At 44.2% G+C, this 20839-nt stretch overlaps 1 long non-coding RNA gene across 2 annotated transcripts in view; it reads right to left on the bottom strand.

Annotated features, from left to right (window-relative positions):
- The window catches only part of LOC146395392 (uncharacterized), a 109431-nt gene that overhangs the window by 47738 nt on the left and 40854 nt on the right, over window positions 1–20839 (bottom strand). The window contains exons 2-3 of one of the 2 annotated variants that reach the window (XR_014832639.1): window positions 8367–8459; window positions 1924–4964 (exon numbers count right to left, since the gene is read on the bottom strand). This is a non-coding gene — a long non-coding RNA (uncharacterized LOC146395392). Of the gene's footprint in view, window positions 1–1923; window positions 4965–8366; window positions 8460–20839 lie in introns of those variants that run through there. The other variant, XR_014832638.1, reaches the window with a different exon arrangement.

Below are 20839 nucleotides of genomic sequence, written 5' to 3'. Positions count from 1 at the left end.
AAGGATCAGAGGCTCCAAGCATTCTCCCTGTCACCCAGTTTCAGCTCCATTTGGTAGAGTTAATTAAACCCATAGCCACCAGTGGGTAATCCTATAACCTGAGCACACCAACAACCGCAGAAAGCAATCTCTCAAGTGTTATCTGTTAAGGTCTGAACTACAGGACAAAGCTGCAACGGCGCCTCGATGTTCCCTTTTATAGGAGATGCTTCACACCTACGAGCCCCTCCTTGATCATCTCTCCCCCTCCACACCTGCGATGACCCACCCCCAGTCTCGCCTTCTCTCTCTAAGGGGTCTCAGTGGCATACAGGAAAAGCCTAACTAGAACAAAGGTGTGCCAACTACCAGGAAGCAGCACATATGGAGGAAGGGAAGCAGAAGGTTGTTTGCAGACCTCGAGCGTCTCAATTTTTAGAGAAGGAAAAAAAAAGGGGGGGGATGAATAAAAAGTGCCTAGCACATTTTAATAACCAGATTCTGCCTCTCTGCTTTGCTGTCACCTGACCTTGTGTCCCTATGCAATGACCTCCCTAGACAGCATTTGCAAAATGTAAATTACCCTGCTGAGATAGGAGTATTTTCAAGTTTTAATTTTTTATTTTTTATTATTATTATTATTATTATTATTATTATTTTTGCTTTTTAGGGCCACGCCCTCAGCATATGGAAGTTCCCAGGCTAGGGGTCGAATTGGAGCTGCAGCTGCCGGCCTACACCACAGCCACAGCCACATGGGATCCTTAGCCCACGGAGCAAGGCCAGGGATCAAACCTGCATCCTCATGGACCTAGTTGGGTTCCTTAACCACTGAGCCACGAAGGGAACTCCCAAGTTTTAATCTTTTTAACGATGGCTTCAAGAGCACCCAGACATGCAGCGGGTACCGGTCTCGCCTCCAAGGACACTCAAATTCCCATGAGAACTTCTCACTGCCTTACAATCACGGGATCGGCTAGAGGTTCTGAAGGTCGGATACCCACTCAGTAAACATACACACAGGGCTCTGAGGCAGCGTGGATTATAATCTATTATAAGCCTATTTAATAAAAATGTGCTAGGAATAGTGATATTCAGCAAAGACAGGCTTGCATCACAGCTGGTCCATCTGCTTTTCCAGGCATTTCCAAGACCTTTTCCCGGCTCAAGTCAGTGTTAGCTGGGGCTGTGCGACCTCACCACCGTCAATCATTTCTGCTCTTGCCCTCTACCTCCACCCTGGGCTGTTACACTAAATTAAATTTATGATATCACCTTCTTCTTTTTTTTTTTTTTTTAGGAGAACCATAGGTGTTTAAGCGAAGTTTTCTGTAGGCTCTTCCTCTAAAGAGAGATGTAAGCATGCCTGAGCATTGGATAATTTTTCTATGGAGGTGAGAAATTTGTTTTCATTTTCTCAGGACCTGCTGGAAGCTCAGAGCCAAATTTCTACCTCAACTACAAAGCTGTCTAAGTGTATTATGCATCAATAATAATAATTGAATGAGAGAATCCATCAGTATGTTCTAGGAGGTTTGTGGGTTTTGTTTTGTTTTTCCTGGCTTAGTCTTATCACAGACTTTTAGATGTTGCTATCTCTCTTTGCCTTTACATCTCACATCTTTTTGGTAATTGGCAGTGTCTTAAGGAAAACAGGTAGGGAGGGAAGTAGTTAAATTATTAAGTAAACTGACAAATTCACCAGCTGTATTAAGCAATGCCCTTGATTCTGCTTGCATTACATAATGCTGAAAGCATAAATGTTATTCTAATTATTAATGAAAGGTCTATCCTTTAAATTAAAAGTTCAGATTTTTTTTTTAATGACGGAAATACATATTCTATGCAACACTTTGCAACACAGAGGCAGCACCTCGTTTTCCTGGAAATTTCCCTTTTCAGACCGAATTAGATAACCTCGGTGTTAAAAATGACAAAAGCAGGTTATGTGTTGGAAAATATATTCATAAGGACTCTTGATGACAAGTAACAGAAATCTGGCTCAAAATAGCCTAAGAAAGAAATGGAATATATTGACTCATGTGGTAAGAAATAACCAGCCTCAAGTATAGTTTTGTTTCCAGAGGCTTAAATTATGTCCTCAAGTATTATCAATCTCAAGACTCTTGCATTGGCTTCCTTTCTCAAGAAGGCTTTTTCTGTCTAAAAATAACGTTTGCCAGCAATTTCAGGTTTACCTCTCACCCACGAGTTTAACAATACCACTTCCAAACACCCAATTACCAGAATTAGAACACCGTTGTAGAACTGTTATGAGAATAAATAAAAATTACTCTATTAGAGAAAGCGATGGTCTTACCGTCATTAAATACTGTTTGGGGATGGTTCACTGAACATTCAGCAGATTTACAGACAAAAAAAGCATCCAGGATATATTTCTAAAATAGAAGTCTCAATAAAGAAGCAGCTTCTTTTGTAAAGCAAATAATCTCGGCAGAAGTTCTACACAAATTAAGTAGGACTCTTTTCTTTAATCTGTTTCACTGGTCTAACCGTACGCATGTGGCCACCTCTGCACCATCAGTGCTTTTGTTCCTCTTCTGTTTGCTGTTTCAAGTCACTGAGCCAGAAGCCCATGATGAATGACAATGCCATGACTTCCTGGCTTCAGTTTTGGGGAGACAAACAATACGAGGGTTTATGCTTAATATATTTAAGACAATGGAAGGAGGGCCAATGAGTTCTGACAGTAAGAGATGAAAGAATTTGGCAAGCTCTTTGGGTCTTGGCTAGGAGGTATCTGGCTCTGAGCAGGAATCACACCTGCCAGGCGAAATCAGGGCAATCACTGTGATGCATTTGTAACAGCAAGATCAGTTTCCATTCACAGAAGAGAATCCAGGATAATACACACGGCCCCTGACAACTAGCATTTCAGTGTTTGCATGCTTACCAGGTACCTATGGAAGACCTATTTGTATGTACGTGTAAACCTATATACACAGGTTATTTCTCTACCTACACTGCATCCGATTCCGGGTTGATTCCATTCTCTCTGGGCGCTGAGGTAAAAACAGGAGATTGGAGGGAGGGCAGGAAACAATCTCAAACCATTTATTCTCTGAATGCTGACCACGTTTCCCAAATCTGATCAGGCCGGCTTCTTACCAAGACCCCGGCAAAAAATAAAAAATTTTTTAAAAATTTAAAAAAATAAAAATTCTTATTTTGGAGACTATGAAGCAAGAGGAAGAGCAAAGAGAAAGAATGCGAAGATGCAAAAGAGTCGACAAAATTGTCTGAGTTTTTAAATAATGGGAGAGTGGAGCTGCAGATGCCCAAAGCAGCCCTGAGCAGCAGCTCTACTGCTGGCATTTTTGAGCACTTACTATATGCCTGACTTTGTAAGCTTGATCTGGTTGGATCTTCATGGCAACTTGTAACAGACATGGCTGGTGCTCCATGTCACATCCCGTTGGCTTCTGGCAGCTGCAGAGGCCGGTTTTATTCAAGCTCAGGTTCACCTTGTACCAACAGAGTCCAGCCTCAAGGACACAGTTTTTGCTTCTGGCTCCTGGGAGCACATTCACCTGAGCACAAACCACTGCAAAGCAGTTAGTGCCACGGGGGACATTCTTCAATCCATGGGGACCCCGTGCCTCCCATCCTTCCAGGGGACAATTCGGGGTGGGAGGGGTGGCGGCCATTCCCTATGCTTCTCAGAAGGTTCTTGATTAAACAAAGACCTTTACACTCACGTGCCTTGCTCATCTCTTTACTCTCCCCATCACCTCATTCCCAGTTCCAAGGATCTCCCCCTACGTGAACCTCCTCCCCCAAATCCTTGTCTCAGGCTCTATTCTCAAGACCCAAGCTGAGACATGATCTTATTACAACCTCCACTTGACAGATGGGGAAACTGAGGTCCAGAGAATTCAGTCTGGTGTTACAGAGCTGGGGGGAACATAGCCAGGGCTCAAGCCTACATCCGGAAGGGATCACCCCATCTGATGCTGCCTCCTGGAACCCAGAAACCCTGGGCTTCACCTCTTCCTCCTTCTCTAATGAATCATCAAAAAGATAATAATTCATCAGGCCTCTGTGTTACAACATCTCCTCGCTATGTCTTTGAGGAGCTTGGTGAAAACCCACCTGCCCTGTTGGAAAAACCCAGCTCCAAGTTGGGTTCTATAGAGCGAATGATGTTGAGAAATTCAGAAAATCCATGCAGTTGGTCAACTGATATTTATTAAGAGCTCACAACGTGTTCTTTGCCACAGTGCAATTGCTAAGGGCATATAAATGAAGGGTGGCCCCACCTCTCAAGGAGACTGCACCTGGGAAAAGAATTGTGTCTATCAACAGTGCTGAGTGTGGCCAATGCATAAAACAAGCAACTAATCCAGCTAGAGTCAGCTGGAGGTGAGGTGGGGAGAGGTCAACAGGAAAAATTTCTAGAGCAGCGCCTCTCAAGCTTTTTGTACATTCAAATCTCCGAGGGATCGTGTAAAAAGGCAGCAAGTCTGGGCCAGCATCTAAGTGTCTGCACTTCGAACAAGCTCCCTAATGATGCTGATGCTGATGTTCCAGAGCCTGGACCACACTCAGAGGCGCCAGGTTTCAAGTGCCCCTTGGACTGTGATTTTAAGAGCTGAGATCATGTAGTTCATCTTGGTTTTCAGGAAGAGCCACCCTGTTATCACAAACATTGGCAGGATGATATTAGAATCTTTAAGAACTTAATTCGAATAATTTGCAATTGGGTATTAACTTGGAAATCCATTTACAAGGAAGACAGTTAAAAATCTAAATACGATGCTGATGCCAAGCACTGCTTCACAAGAAAGAAACACATGAAACGGAGGAGGCATGAATTCCATCTTCCCTTTTCTTGCAGTGATATTTCACTCTGATTTGCAAGTGGAAAATGTCTCCAGATAGTCAGGAGACTGTGAGTCCTACGTCCAGGGGCAGGTATACTCTGTTCCCTGTCCAATGTCAAACACAGGGTTGTGGCTCCATAACTACTGAAGATTGAAAGAATAACAGCACCTAGTTTTTTCAGCGCTTACTATGTGCTAGCACTTTATATACGGTGTATCGCTTAATTCACAAACAACTCCACTAGTTAGATCCTATAATCATCCCCATTCTACAGATGAAGAAGCAAAGGTTCCTATTTAGGGAGACGAGAGTTAGGTAACTATGTCTGTCTAAGCAAATTATAGAGCAGACAACTAGTTTTGAATCCAGGCAATTAGACTTATGCTACCATTCAAAGATAACTTTTAAAAGGAGATGTAATCAGGAGTTCCCGTGGTGGCTCAGTGATTGACGAACCCAACTAGTATCCATGAGGACGTGGGTTGGATCCCTGGCCTCACTCAGTGGGTTAAGGATCTGGCGTTGCTATGAGCTGTTGGTGTAAGTCACAGACGCGGCTCGGGTCTGGCGTGGCTGTGGCAGTGGCTGTGGTGTAGGCTGGCAGCTGTAGCTCTGATTCGACCCCTAGCCTGGGACCCTCCATATGCCACGGGTGCGGCCGTAAAAAGCCAAAAGATAAAAATAAATAAAAATAGAAAAAATAAAGAGGAGATATAACCATGACACACAATTTAAAAATGAACATGCATCAAAGATCTTATTTAATTTAATGAGAGAACCAATAGCTTTTACAGTGGTTCAAAAAGAATCAAAGTGCCACATTTTTATAGTCGGATAAGGAAAGCAGAAATGAGTTTATAAACGGTCACAAAACCAGCAAAACTAGTCAATAGCCACAGCGTGACGATCGATTACAATCTACCAAGCACAGTGTGCTTCTCTACAGCACAGTGTGCTGTGCATCAGTATCAGCTTTCTTCCAGAGCTGCCGACGGACGAGACCAAGAATCACAAAGGCAGAGAGACTCTGGATGGAGGGGCTGGTCAGGCCAAGCCCAGACCGAAAAGCCTTTCACCACACTCCTTATACGTGTGATTGCATTGCTATATTCCCTCTCTCATGAAGGAAAACTAAGTGGCAAATATTTAGAGAGCAGAGCTCCGAGCTCTGATGAACAGTGCTTTCTAATACTGTCTTCCAGGCTGTGGCCAAACAGCACCCAGCAACCTCAGGTATCAGTAAATACGGTAAATACGAGTTGATGTTGCTTTGTCAATTCAGAGACTGAATGACCAACTGCCCCAGGCTACAAGCTCCCCCCACCACCCTCGGCCCTGGGAGGGAATACAAGAAAATGGTCATTGTGATGATAGAAAAAGTGTGTGTAACTGGAAATTTTACAAGTATTTGTGGCCTAAATGTCAACTGGTGGAAAATTTCTAACTTTTCTCAGCGACACATTCTGCTCATAACAAACCTCCCAATTTAACTTATGCCTTTCAATTCTGTTGGGTTTTTTTTTTTTTTTTTTTCTTTTTTCCTTTTTGGCTGCCCCATGGCATTTGGAGTTCCCAGGCCAGGGATCAGATCCCAGCTGCAGCTGCGACCCATGCCACAGCTGTGGCAATACCAGATCCTTAACCTACCGTGCCGGGCCGGGAATCGAACCTGCATCCCAGCACACCAGAGACACCGCCGATCCTGTTGCACCACAGCAGGAACTGTTTACTTTTTACATTTTGCTAGAGTGCTTTGGTCCAGTATACCACTTAAGGTCAGAATCTGGTGTTACCCCAGTGGACACTGGTTATGGTTTTGACAAGAGGTCTTCAGAGTTAAGGGGCCACATTACAATAGTAACCCCTGGAAGGCCTTTGTCTCCTTGGCTCATTTCAAAGCTTCGGGCAAGCTGAGCTATTAGAAGCAACACACCTCCCTTCCCCTGAGCCCACAGGGAAGAGCGTTCTTGCCACGAAGGTATTCCCCGCCACGCACACAAACACGGTGCACGGCGATCAGGTGTTTTTAGAGCAGTGATCTCCTAAGACCGGAACAAAAAATTTTCAGGAGGCTCACAACCTTCTCAGACATTGTTTAATAATGCTTCCCATTAAATCTCTCGTCATTGGACACAGTCGGTCGATTCTGTCATTAGAATTTTAAAGTTCCTAACTAGGTGACAAAGTCCCTAGCTCAAACACTCTTCATTTACAACCCATATTCCCTACTAGCTACAAAGAGATGGGACAGAACTTGATGGGGCCAGCTAACTACCGTCCCCCTCTGTGACTTTAAATGATATTTGCATGGACCAACTGTAATGAATTAACCTCAATATTGACGCTGAAAAGTGAGACCTAGTTGCCAATACAAATGTTGGTTTATGCTGTCCTGGAATTTATAAACTATAACAATTTCATCACTAAAACATATGACAAAACTTAGTACATTAAAAGGTAGAAGCTTGAGTTCCCCATGTGGTGCAACGGGATTGGCGGCATCCTGTGATCGCAGGGATGCAGGTAGGATCCCTGGCCCAGCACAGGGGGTTAAGGATCTGGGGTTGCCGCAGCTGTGGCTTGGGTCCGATCCCTGGCCCAGGAACTCCATATGCCATAGGGCAGCCAAAAAAGAAAATAAATAAATAAATAAATAGCTATTAAAAAAAAAAAAAAAAAGGTCGAAGCCAAGGGGAAAATATTTCACAGTATTAGCTCAGGCTAAGGAAACAAGCAGAGGCTAATAGAGATTTGTTTTTTTTTTTGTTGTTTTTTTTTTTTTTGTCTTTTGTTCTTTTTAGGGCCGCACCCACGGCATATGGATGTTCTCAGGCTAGGGGTCTAATCGTCTAATCAGAGCTGTAGCCACTGGCCTACACCAGAGCCACAGCAATGCCAGATCTGAGCCTCGTCTGTGACCTACACCACAGCTCACGGCAATGCTAGATCCTTAACCCACTGAGCGAGGCCAGGGATTGAACCCGCAACCTCATGGTTCCTAGTCGGATTCGTTTCTGCTGTGCCACGACGGGAACACCAAGATTTCTAAGTCGTTATGCTGATGCTTATAATTCCTTCTATAGCAGATTCCCAGATGGGTGCTTAGGAGGTTGGGTGCAGGAAGTGAGTAGTTGTGCAATAAGCATGGGTGTGCACTGGGAGGTGTGAGGGAGAATGCCCTGTACTTGAGTCGGGGAAGCTGCATATGCTTTGTGATGCACGGTTATACGGATTCTCTACAGCTCCCCAGAGCCTGGAACGTGCAAGTAGGTTGTGCACATCTCAGCAAGTGACCAGCGGACCACGTCTTTCCTAGACTGGTGTGGCCACGTGAGCCTTTCGTTGGAACCATTCATCAACTTTCTTCGCCTGGAGTAAGTGTTCTTTGGAGCACATTGTGGAAAATGATTGCTCCATAGGCCCAGGAAGAGAAAACAGGGAGGGACTGTCAAAATACGCAATTAGACGTCATCGAAATCTCCAGAGTGCCCCCGAGAATGGCGCTGTCAATGGATAGGCCCACCGCCAGGGTAGGAGAGTACCTGTTTCCCAAGCCCTCATCCGCTGGACAACGGTGCATCTTCCAAGACAGTAAATTGCATTCTTCTCAGCTCAGCACGCAAATCTGGTTTTCACTGGAATAAACATGACAATTAAAAATTAACCTACCACCTGGTGGGCCGCTGCTCCTGTGTCTTTCTGACAAGAACAGACTAGCGGAACTCATCGGGGAAGAAAGAGAGGGTCGTTTATTAGGAATGATAAGCGGCACTTCACTGGCCAGGCAGAGAGTGGAGAAGGTATTCCCTGTTCCAGGACGGTGTCTGAGGGAGAGACTGCTCATTCAGATTTCAAATGAATTTAACCAAAAGCACGATCAAAAAAACATCATCAAATTTGGGTTCTATTCTACACACAGTTCCCGTCAATGGGTTACTAACTCACAGAATAAAATATACTGCAGTTGATTAAAAATAGCCACTCATTCTCTGCAGCGCCTCTCATTGAGACATGGAGGCTGTTTGCCCAAAGCCTGGAGGATAACTGGCCACGCGGCTTGCTTTAACCAACAGAATGCAGCGGATATGTAATCGCCTGATTTCTGAGCCAAGGCTCCTAGAAGCCTCACTTACTTACTGCTTCTGCCCTCGTTTCCCTGAATTACTGCTGCTATGTGATCAAGTCCACGATCACTGTTTGAGACACGACAGAGGAAAATGGGGAGCCCCAGCCAACCGCCAGAACGGAAATGAGGCCATCTGGGCCCAGGCAGCCCCGGTTACCTGCAAACTAAATTCAACCGCCCAAATGAGCCAAACCAACACCACGTGCAACAGGGAAGAACCATCCAGCCAAGCCCAGCCCTAAATGCTGGCCCCTCAGAATAGGGAGGGGAAGTGCTTTGAGCCACTACCTTTTGGGGGGTTTATGATGCAGCAAAAGATAACTGATCCAAAGGAGATTTTCAGTACATTTCAATATAATCCCACTAGGGGTTTTCCTACCTGAAGTTTTAAATACTTAGTCTATTGGAACAGAAATATTGCTAAGTTTATAACTGCTCACGCAAGGCATAGCTGTGAATATTGATTTTGCAACGAATTCTTCTCAGTTACTTGTAATTGAGAGGAATGATCATTTCAATTAAAACAGGAGCCATTTAGTCATGTCTAGGTTGTTGCCAAACATAATTCTTTCCCCCCTAAGTTTCAGCTAGGGCCGTCCATGTAGAAATTTCATTTAATGCTTACAGCGCCAGAATGCAATTTCTTTTAGGAGAGAGATTTTGTCTGTTCTCTTGACTGCTGTAACTTTCCCGCACTTTCGCCTGATACAAAGTGAGCGCTCAATAAATATTTATTGAATAAATGTGACAGGTGCTGAAATATTTGGATAAAGGACATGAAATCACCATTCTCCCTGCAAATCTGGTTAATTTTTTTTGGTCTCTGAAGCAAATGATAAAACGATATTCAAAGTGTTCGAGCAAATTCATTAGTTTTATGAGAGAGTGATTATAAATTCTTCCACAGGTAGTTATCCTAATAACCTCAGGAGTTAAGTGTAATTAAGGTATATCACTCTGGGGAGCAAAGCTAATATCTTCTTCTATCTCTGAATTTATGTTCTACTCATTAAAACCATACAGCCCATCAGCCCATTAATAACCACAAAGTGTACAAAAACAGTGATGCATAGGCAAGTCCCTCCCACATCCCTTCCTTGGTGAAAGCATTTAGTTATCAAAGTGACACAGAATCCAGCCACCACAACAGCACGATGCTTATTTGAGAAGAAAGTCAAAAGGCAAGCTCACAGTCGGTAATCACTGGCATGCTATGGCACGCAGAAAAATATTAGCACACAATTACAAAATGCGATTGAGAACCAAAACAGAATCACATTCGGTTTCCTGACTCATGGTTGTTACAGTAAACACAAAGCTATCTAATAAGTATTCCAGGCTACATACATTTTTGTATCGTGTGGGGGATCTTTTACAAGATATTCCCAGAAATACAAAATTTGGATATTTTAGGGCGTTTTTAAAAAGCAAAGTATAGGAGTTCCCGTCGTGGCGCAGTGGTTAACGAATCCGACTAGGAACCATGAGGTTGCGGGTTCGGTCCCTGCCCTTGCTCAGTGGGTTAACGATCCGGCGTTGCCGTGAGCTGTGGTGTAGGTTGCAGACACGGTTCGGATCCCGCGTTGCTGTGGCTCTGGCGTAGGCCGGTGGCTACAGCTCCAATTCGACCCCTAGCCTGGGAACCTCCATATGCCGCGGGAGCGGCCCAAGAAATAGCAACAACAACAACAACAACAACAATAACAACAAAAAGACAAAAGACAAAAAAAAATAAAAAATAAAATAAAAAAAATAAAAAGCGAAGTATACACTTTGCTGTACAGCAGAAATTGACAGAACATTGTAAATCAAATATAATACAATTTTTTTTAAATTGAAGTATAGTTTATTTACAATATTGTGTTAATTTCTGGTATACAGCAAAGGGATTCAGTTATATACGTATTCTCTTCTTCAGATTATTTTCCACTGTAGGTTACTACAAGATATTGAATATCATTCTGATGTTATGCAGTAAATCCTTGTCGCTTATAAATCTATTTTGTACACAGTAGTGTGTATCTGTTAATGGAATACTCCTCACTTATTCTTCCCCTCTCCTTTCCTCTTGGGTAATTGTAAGTTTTCTGTGTCTGTGAGTATGTTTTTGTTTATAAATAGATTCATATATATTATTGTTTAGATTCCACATATATGTGATATCATAAAATAGTTGTCTTTCTCTGCCTGACTTACTTCACTTAGTATGATAATCTCCAGGTCCATCTGTGTTGCTGCGAAAGGTAATATTTCATTCTTTTTTATGGTTGAGTAGTATTCCATCTCACACACACACACACACACACACACACACACACACACACTATAGAAGATACACTGTGTCTTTATCCATTCATCTGTTGATGGACACTTAGGTGGCTTCCATGGACATTTTTAGTTTTAACAGCTTAGTACCAACTGCATCCCTGAAGGATGTATTAACTTGTATAACTTGTACTCTGTACTGCAGAATATCACAGAACCACTGAAAAGGTGGAAGGCTGAGCAAGAGCCACAGTTTGCACAAAGACATGCTATTAAGTGAAAAAGGAAATTGTAAGACATTATGAGTAGAATGTTATAATTATTGTAAAAAACTTTAAACTTAATAACAGAAAGAAAAAGAGGCTCATGTACCAAACTACTGGTGATGACTTTCTTTGGAAGTTTCTAATAAGGGACAAACATATTTTACATTATGAATCTTAATAACGTTTGAATTTTGCATTCCATGCATGGATTTCTGCTTCAACAGTTGTACTTTTTGAATATGTTTCATCTTTAAAATATCTGTATCTTCTTATTTAATCATCTACTTGCTGCAGTTATGATGCTTCTACCTAATAGAAAATACCTGGCCAATGGTTTCTTAGGTAAGAAAAGACATTTCATCGACCTTCCATTCCAGGTCTCCACCTATTACCTATTTAAATAACAAGAAGTTTGCAACTAGGTGGATCTAGGGCTTGGTTGGAGTAGAGCCTGAACCAGACATGGCTTTAAGCATCCAGGCTCACTCCCTTCTTCCCCTCTGCTCTCATCGGTACTTTGACCTTTATCCTTAGGCTTGTTACTTTATTCTCACAAGATGGCAGCTATAATTCTAAGCTTCGAAAACGCATATGACCAAGTTCATAGTTGACTGCAAGAGAGGACAATAAACTCTCTTCACATCTCTTTTTCTTTGCTCCAGGAAGAGAAATATTTTTCCGAAGCCCCTTACCTTTTATGCCAAGTCTTGTGATAGTGACACCTCAACCAACCTACCACAGAGAAAAGAAAACAGAATTTGCAAGACTTGATTCATTCCCCAGTGCTAGGTATAGGATAAAACGGGGTGCATTAGCAAAGAAAAAGGAAAAGTATCTGCCACTCCTCCTCTCCTACCAAGAAAGTGATCCCCTCTTTTATTTCATTGATGGTTTAATTAAAAAAAAAAAACTTAGAGCCACACCCATGGCATATGGAGGTTCCCAGGCTAGGGGTCAAGTCAGAACCATGGCCGCCTGCCTTCACCACAGCCACAGCAATGCTAGATCCAAGCTGTATCCTCGACCTATATGGCAACACCAGATCCTTTAACCCACTGAGCGACGCCAGGGATCAAACCCACATCCTCATGGATACTAGTCGGGTTCTTAACCCCCTGAGCCACAGCAAGACCTCCTCGTTGGTCGTTTTAAACACATCTGTGTGAATAAGCCCTTTTGAACTGAGACATTATTTCTACTTCCTCAGGAATGAGTTCTGCCATTGGATGGAACTGCTGACCATCTTCTGAGGTGGTGCCTTTTTTAGAGTTCCCTATAATTTTTGTTTGAAAGTTTCTCTCTCTAACCTAGTCATTCTCCCCCAAAGGCCTAATATTTTTTTAATCCTTTTGCTTGTCCGGTCTGCTGCCCTCATCACTGTCTCTAAAGTGAAAGCTGTTTTGTGGCTGCACAGAATCCATGTCCGTTGCTCAGAAAGCAAAAGAGCCTTTGCTAAACTCCATGTGGGTCCGATGCCAAAGCCCACATGCCTTCTCCTACGTGAGGCGTGCTCCGTAAGAGCAGCTTCAGGAATGGGGTGAGGATACAGGTTAGACTGCACTGGGTTAAGAGAGAGCAGGTTTGGGATGGAAATGCTATAAAACTGAGTTGTGATGATCATCGTCCAACTATAAACGTAATAAAATTCATTGAGTAATCAAAAAAAAAAAAAAGAGTGAGGAGAAGGCAAGAATGTGGAAAAGTGGATGTGACTGTTGCCACCTTACTCGTTGGCTGGCACACAGAAGGGCCTTTAGAAATGGCAGCTTTGGTTGTGGTTATGTGGTTCTGTATACCCTTAACTGAGCTAGCACAAACCAAAGCTATATTTAAATCCTAGCACCTGCAAAATTCTTTTTTTTTTTTTTTAATGACACTTCTTTGAAATTAAAGGTAGGCGTTGTCTTACCAGAGGCGTAGCAGTGCTTTGCAGACATCTTTGCATCATGATGCACACGGAATGCGACAGTCTTTGTTGCCACATCGGGGTGAATTGGAAGGGATTTTGTGTCCCACACAAGGCTCTTGTGGCTGGAGATGACCACCCCAGGGCTCCAGCCATTCCAGATTTTTCTCAGCCACCACAAGAGCCATCATAGGACACTAGTTGAAGAGTTCTGGATACAGATTTGAGCTTGGAACCCTAGCTCTTCTGCTCTTCAAACCCTCTCTATGGCTGTAATAGGAACAGCCATGCTACAGTAACCCACTGTCTGGTTCACCAGTCCAGTGTTGGGCAACTGATCCAGACTGTGCCATGAGGGACTTCCTGGGGAAATTCAGGACTGTAACTAAGAAAAGTCAGGCACATGTTCTAGATGAGAAGCTCTAAAGCCCAGAGAAGCTCCTAGAGACCAGGTGGAAAAGGCCAGGGAAGACCAAGAGCAGACCGAAGTCAATGAACCGGATGTACAGAGAGAAGCAGGATGGAAGAATGAGACCGTCGTGTCTACCACACATTAGCCTCTGGTTCCGGGTACCCCCAAGGCAGAGCCATATCCGCATCCTGAGATTGCGGGAGATGCCTCAGAATCCTTATAATACATTCCTCTTTTTGCTCAAGTGTATTTGTGATCGCCTTCTGTCATTTACAACCCCAAGAGACACCCAAGCTGTTGGAAATCTCAGCCCTATTACCTCCCATTAAATACGTCTGTACGTCAGTGGCATTCCATTTCTCTTCATAGAGAAACAGCAGCCACCTTCTGCTAGAGGCGACGTATTTTAGGCAGGACGTCAGAACCTCGAAGCAACACAAATTATTAGTTCTTCTTGGTAGATATATTCAGTGCAAGAGAGAGACTTCAAGCGATCTGGATACCTTCATAAAAATCAGCTGCCACATAAGCCTGTTACTTTCCAAAACACATGTAGATATTCAGATGCCTGCATTTTGCAAATCAAAAATTGGGAGATAAATAATATGCTACCTTGCGTGGGCACATATGTGTGTGTGTTGGGGGAAGGATGATAAGTTCAATGCAAGGCCCGGCTCGTTGATTATTTAGATGTCGGTACCAAAGGCAAAAGTAAAACAACCCCGACGAAGGTCAAGAGCACGGACGTCAAGAAGACGAACTTCGTTCACTCAGGAAACACTCGCCAGGACCCTCCCAGCCCCGGCACATACTGTACCTGAGGTGCAGCCATAAGCTGTCTCTCAACAAACAGCGCTGGCCTCTTGGCAGCGGTAAGACGCCCATGTAAGCCGCTTTGGAAAACGACAGCTTTGGAAGGGTGACCCTCAAGGCTGCCATGGGGAGAAGGAGGAAGAGGAGGAGAAGGCACTGTAGGAATTACCACTAGAGTCAGCGTACAGTGAGCCACATCCTAACAGCTCTTGCTCCTTAATGAAAACCTGTAACAAGTGAACAAAAGCGTCCAGAGACGAAGGGCCCACCTGGCTTCCTCGGCTGCTCTGGAAGAAGGCAGGTGGCATAACAGGAGAAGAACGTGGTCGGTTAGTCAGTTTCCAGTTATTTATGGCCCTGGATTGGCCGTGTGCAAACAGGCTAGCTATTCGACGTCCTTGTGCCGCAGTTTCCTCATCTGCAAAATGGAGATAAACAGCAATACAGCTGACCTCTTGGGTTGCTGTGAAAACTAAATGAGTTCCTCCCTATAAAGTAATTAAAACGCTGCCTAGCCTATTGCCAGCCCTTACATAACACACGCCAATTACCTAGTGTCGTTGTTACTATGACAAATGCTCAGTCCAGGCACAGGGCCAGTTACTTCACTTATACTGTTTCACTTAATCTTAACAACCCAGGGGCGGTGGCGGCGGCAGGGGCAGGGGGCATTATCGCTCCCCAGAGATGCTGACCAGCCTGACAACACACAGCTGCTAAATGCAGAGTAGAGATGCACACGCAGGTCACACTAAGCCAAGGAAGACACACTGCTCCCATGTAACACACTCATCACAGACACAACCAGTGCCGCCAGACAGCAGACAAGAAGCATGAGCTCGCTTCTTCTAGAACCCAAGCGGATATCTGAATCACCCAGGCTACCTGATTGAGGAATTCCTAAGCCCCACCCAAACACGTGACTTTGCACATCCTATGGCGTGAGCTACAGAAAGGTATGATTTTCACGTACAGTCACATACAGTCCTAGCATCCTAGGACTTCTCTTGAAGGGAGTGTGCAGTCAGAATGATCCAGACTCAGACGTGAGTTTCAAGGCAGCCTCGTCCCTGGGGCTTTATGGAGGCAGCAGGGCCCAACATCAGCCTGCAGGTGGCCTGACCCAGAGGGCAGGTAAGGTGGGCTATTTCAGGAAGGCCCCAGAACCTGAGCAGATGTGAGGGGTACAAAGGCACGAGGTCACCAAGGAGTAATGAGAGGACTTCATCCACGGCAGTGCTGAGATGTGGCAGGAAATCCAATCAGAAAAAAAGGCAGGAAATCACAGAGCAAAGAGGCCTCAGGCCACAATGAGGTTTAGCCAGTGGGATAATCGTGCTCCTGGTCCAGGCAGCTATGTCCATGCGTGGGGGCCCCATCATTTACGACTGTGATCACACAGGAGCTTCCCAAACGGCTCTCCCATTTTACCTCTTGATCCTCTACGTCCATCCCCCAAGTGACAGCAGTAAAGTCAATCTAAATACTATAAACCTAATCATTCGGCTCTCCAGTAATGGCCTCCCGTTGCCCTGGGAACAAAATCCACCCCCTTCCCCACGGTCTACGTGCCAACTTCCTGCTCTCCAGCCCCCCTCATCTCTCAACACCCACCTGTCCGGTCTTCCTCTTCCTTCCACCTGTCAAGCCCTTCGGTCAGCTCATCGTCAGGGTCTCTGTTCCAATGTCACCCCCTCAGAGAGTGAGTATTCAACCTTCCGATCTAAAGTGGATGGCTTAGGGGTTTTTAATTTTAAACTGGGTTTCAATTTCTAACTGGGAGTTCCCATCGTGGTTCAGTGGTTAGTAAATCCAACTAGGACCCCTGAGGTTGTGGGTTCGAACCCTGGCCTCGATCAGTGGGTTAAGGATCCGGCATTGCCATGAGCTGAGGTGTAGGTCACAGATGCGGCTCAGATCCCGCGTTGCTGTTGCTGTGGCTTTGGCTGTGGTGTAGGCCAGCGGCTACAGCTCCAATTAGATCCCTAGCCTGGGAACCTCCATATGCCGTGGGTGTGGCCCTAAAAAATAAATAAATAAATAAATAAATAAATAAAAATAAAGCGGATGGCTTAGGGAGTTCCCATTGTGGCTCAGTGGAAACAAACCTGACTAGTATTGGTGAGGATGCAGGTTCAATCCCTGGCCTCACTTTAGTGGGTTGAGGATTTGGTGTTCCTGCGGCTGTGGTGTAGGCCAGCAGCTGTAGCTCTGATTCAGCCCCTAACCTGGGAACTTCTATATGCCGCAGGTGCGTCTGGAAAAAAAAAAGTGTATTCACATACCTTCAGACCCTCTTTATCAAATCACCTGTTTTTTTTTAATCACCACCCACCATTACCTTGTGTATCAGTTTCATGCTCTGCCCCCAACACCAAGATGTAAGTGCCATGTGAGGAGGGACCTTGAATATTCTCCTCTATCCCCAGCACCTAGAACTGTGCCTAAACCCCGCACCGGCTCAATAAATCTCTGTTGTATGAATAAGCAACGGCAGTGACAGCAAATGCACTGGAGCAGCGATGGAGGGTGTGGATTTAAAAAGAGCAAGAGGAGTTCCTGTCGTAACTCAGTGGTTAACGAATCCGACTGGGAACCATGAGGTTACAGGTTCGATCCCTGGCCTCGCTCAGCGGGTTAAAGATCCGGCATGGCCGTGAGCTGTGATGTACGTTGCAGACGCGGCTTGGATCCTGCGTTGCTGTGGCTGGAGGTGTAGGCCAGCGGCTACAGCTCCAATTCGATCCCTGGCCTGGGAACCTCCATGTGCCATGGGTGTGGCCCTAGAAAAGGCAAAAAGACAAAAAATAGAAATAAAATAAAAATAAATAAAAAGAGGAAGAACTTTCATATCTCCTAGTGGCTACTCTAACTACCACGCTTCTCCCAGCTGGGATCCTTTGTAAAATTGAAGACCGCACACTCTGTTTTGTTATGTTAATGGAATTTAATTAAACTAATGATATCTGACTTCCACCACCACAGGCCAGTCTACTAACCTTTTCCCGGCAGCTCAAATAGCTCTAAAACACGAGAGCACATTTACAGCGATTCTGGCAAAAAGAGTTAATGAACAGTGTGCTTAATCACACTTTTTGAGCTCTAATACATCAGAGTTGGATGTCATTTTCATTAGCACGCGCCAATATTTATACTTCTTAAGACCGAGAGAATGTTGTTAATGGGGTAGAGAGGACGAGATCATTTTCTTGCTGAACAACGTCCATACGATTAAGCACTCAGACGGGTGAAAAATGAAGGCAGCAACCCTTAAATCCTTTCCACAAAGACAAACGAATGTATTTTTCACAATAACATTGCTGCAACGCAAGGCTGCCTGGTGGATCACAGAAATTTCACCCCTGAACCGTAGATTTACAAGGCACGGCACCAAGGAGAGATGCTGTGACACATTGATAAACAAGCTCAAAGAACATCATTTGTGCTGTGCCACGTGTACACGGGAAGCCTACAGATCATGTCCAAAGTTACCCTGGGTAAATGCGTGATACGCCTGAAAGGAACTGGCATCAGGACACTGCGTTCCAGTTTCATCTGATTCTGGTTTGTAATGTGTATCGGAGGGTTTCCCAGACTCAACACGGAAAGAGGAAAATCCCATTTCTGACTCTGATGGGAAGTGTTGACTTTTCCATCTGTCACTGACATTGCAGTTTCATCCCAGCTGCAAAACTGCTTATGGTTTATTCAGTTTAAGCCTCAGTGGCATATTTAATCCTAGGAATCGCCAGCTACTCACGGCAACACAGAATGATTGGTGAGCACTCGGTGGGTCCAAAAGGGACAGACAAAAAGTTAGCATCTTGGGGGTCCCCTTGTGGCACAGGGCATTGTCACTGCAGCAGCCTGGGTCACTGCTGTGGCACAGGTTCAATCCTTGGCCCAGGAACTTCCATGTGCCGCCGCACGGTCAAAAAAAAAAAAAAAAAAAAAATTTCAGCATCTCTTTGGAAATGCTGAGAAGATGAAAAGTCATGGCACCCATAAGGAAAAAAGGGAAAGATCAAAGCCATTTGGGTGGCCCCCACACAGAGCCCACAGTGGTTGCTACCATTTTCTTCTCCACTGCTTCTTCTCAAAAGAATCCTAACCCAACTTTCTACTGAAGCTATGCACAACTGAAATGAAATTCAGGTCATTTAAGTAGAAGGCCGTTTGGTTCATCCATCTTCCCCAGCAGGAAAAGTTAGTGAAGTGTATTATCACCTAGAAAAAAAATTAGACTTTTAATGATTTTCTTTTTAAATCCCTCGCACAGCGGGAATCTTACCTCTCCGCCCTCTGATCCTCATCTTCTAAAATGTCCCAAGTCTAGGGCGCCTAGGAGCTGGGACCAAAACTAAACAAAAACACTGAGCATGGAAATTTCCTCTAAACCATAATTAAGCAAGATGATTGCATGTCTCTTAATTTATACTTAACCATCTACTCTTTCAACAGACGTACACTCAGTCCCTATTTACCAGGCACTAAAGATATAACAGTTAACGACATAAATCAGAACCTTTACCTGTGTCAAGTTTACATTTTAGAAGGAGAGAGAGAGGCAGTAAACATAAGTCAGGAATAAATCAATGTTAGAAGATGCCAAGTGCTATAGCACAAGAAGGAAAGGAAGAGAGAGACGGATGGTAAGAAAAGGAAAAAAAAAAAAAAGCAGTGGAGGGAGGCTTGGAATGTCAAGGGCAAAGACAGGGTACGGTTTGCAACGGTTGGTGAGGTATCCCTTGCTGTATAACAAGTAACCCCGAAACTCAGCAACTTAAAACAAGCAGTTCCCGTTGTGGCTCAGCAGTAATGAACCTGACTAGGGTTCATGAGGATGTGGGTTCGATCTCTGGCCTCGCTCAGTGGGTTAAGGATCTGGCATGGCCGTGAGCTGTGGTGTAGATTGCAGATGTGGCTTGGATCCTGCGTTCCTGTGGCTGGAGGAGTAGGCCAGTGGCTACAGCTCCGATTCGACCCCTAGCCTGGGAACTCCCATAGGCTGCAGGTGTGGTCCTAAAAAAATAAAAGTAAAAAAATACATATAAAACACCAAGCACATATTACTCCCCACCGTTTCTGAGCGCTAGGAACTCGCAGGCAGCTTTGCTGGATGGTTCTGGCTCAGAATCTCATACACGGTAGTTGTCAAGATGACAGAAGGACTACAGTCATCCCGAAGCTCAGACGGGACCAGAAAATCTGCTTCTAAGGTCACTGACGTGTTTTGGCGGTGGGCCTCAGGCACTGTCTGGCTCTTAGCCAGAGAATCTATAACACAGAATTCTCTTTCGGTCTCTTATATTCTATCTTTTTTCAGCAACCGATTCAAAACACAAAGGTGAACTTTCTTGGTGAGCTAAGCACATGTTTTCCAGGAGGCAGATCTACTACGAGGTAGCCTATGATCACAGTCCAAACTGAGCACTGGATGGAGCCACGCTTTTGAGGGCGCGCTCTTGGCTAAATACTGAACCAAGCCATTCTTAGCTCCAGTGAATGGGAGCACAGACGCTCTCCAGGAAGATCAATGACCTCACTTTACAGGTACGCAAACTGAGACTTAAAGATGTGATGTGTATTCGCCAATGTCCCATGGCAAATGCACACTGGCGACAGAACTCCCAAAGCATTCCAACGAACCTCATAAAGAAAGGAACCTAGTTTCCATGAGATCATGCCGCTTCTTCCTTAAGTAATTTACCCCAAGTAAGGCTTTTAACCACCAAGAGTTGTATTCAAAGCAAGTGGTAAGAGAAAATTCCCACAATTAATACATGTATACACATAAATATAAATGCTTTTATAGATTTAACGATATATTTATATAATCGATAACTGTATAAATTATCATCAATATAATTTGATGGACTGGAAGTTTGTAATAGTTCGATGCAAGCTATTACACTTAGGATGAATAAGGAGTTGAGGTTCTACAGTACAGCACAGGGAACTATATCCGATCTCTTGCAATAGAACAGGAGGGAAGAGACTATGAGAAAAAGAATGTATGTATATGCAAACCACTGCTCATGGACTGGGATGTACAATGAGATCCTGCTGTGAGGCACTGAAAGCTATGTCTAGATACTTACAACGCAGCACGACAATGGGAGAAAAAATTATGTATACATGTATGTGTAACTGGGGCCCCATGCTGTACAGTGGGAAAAAAAAGGTGTGTTGGGAGAAATAACAATCAAAAATAAATTAAAAAAAAA

Source organism: Sus scrofa, chromosome 17 (genome assembly GCF_054392235.1).
Source record: "Sus scrofa isolate SSC_HxYL_T2T_F1_AM1 chromosome 17, Sscrofa_HxYL_maternal_Yorkshire_Landrace_v2.0, whole genome shotgun sequence".
NCBI lineage: Eukaryota > Metazoa > Chordata > Mammalia > Artiodactyla > Suidae > Sus > Sus scrofa.
This window is presented reverse-complemented; position numbering and strand designations above follow the sequence as displayed.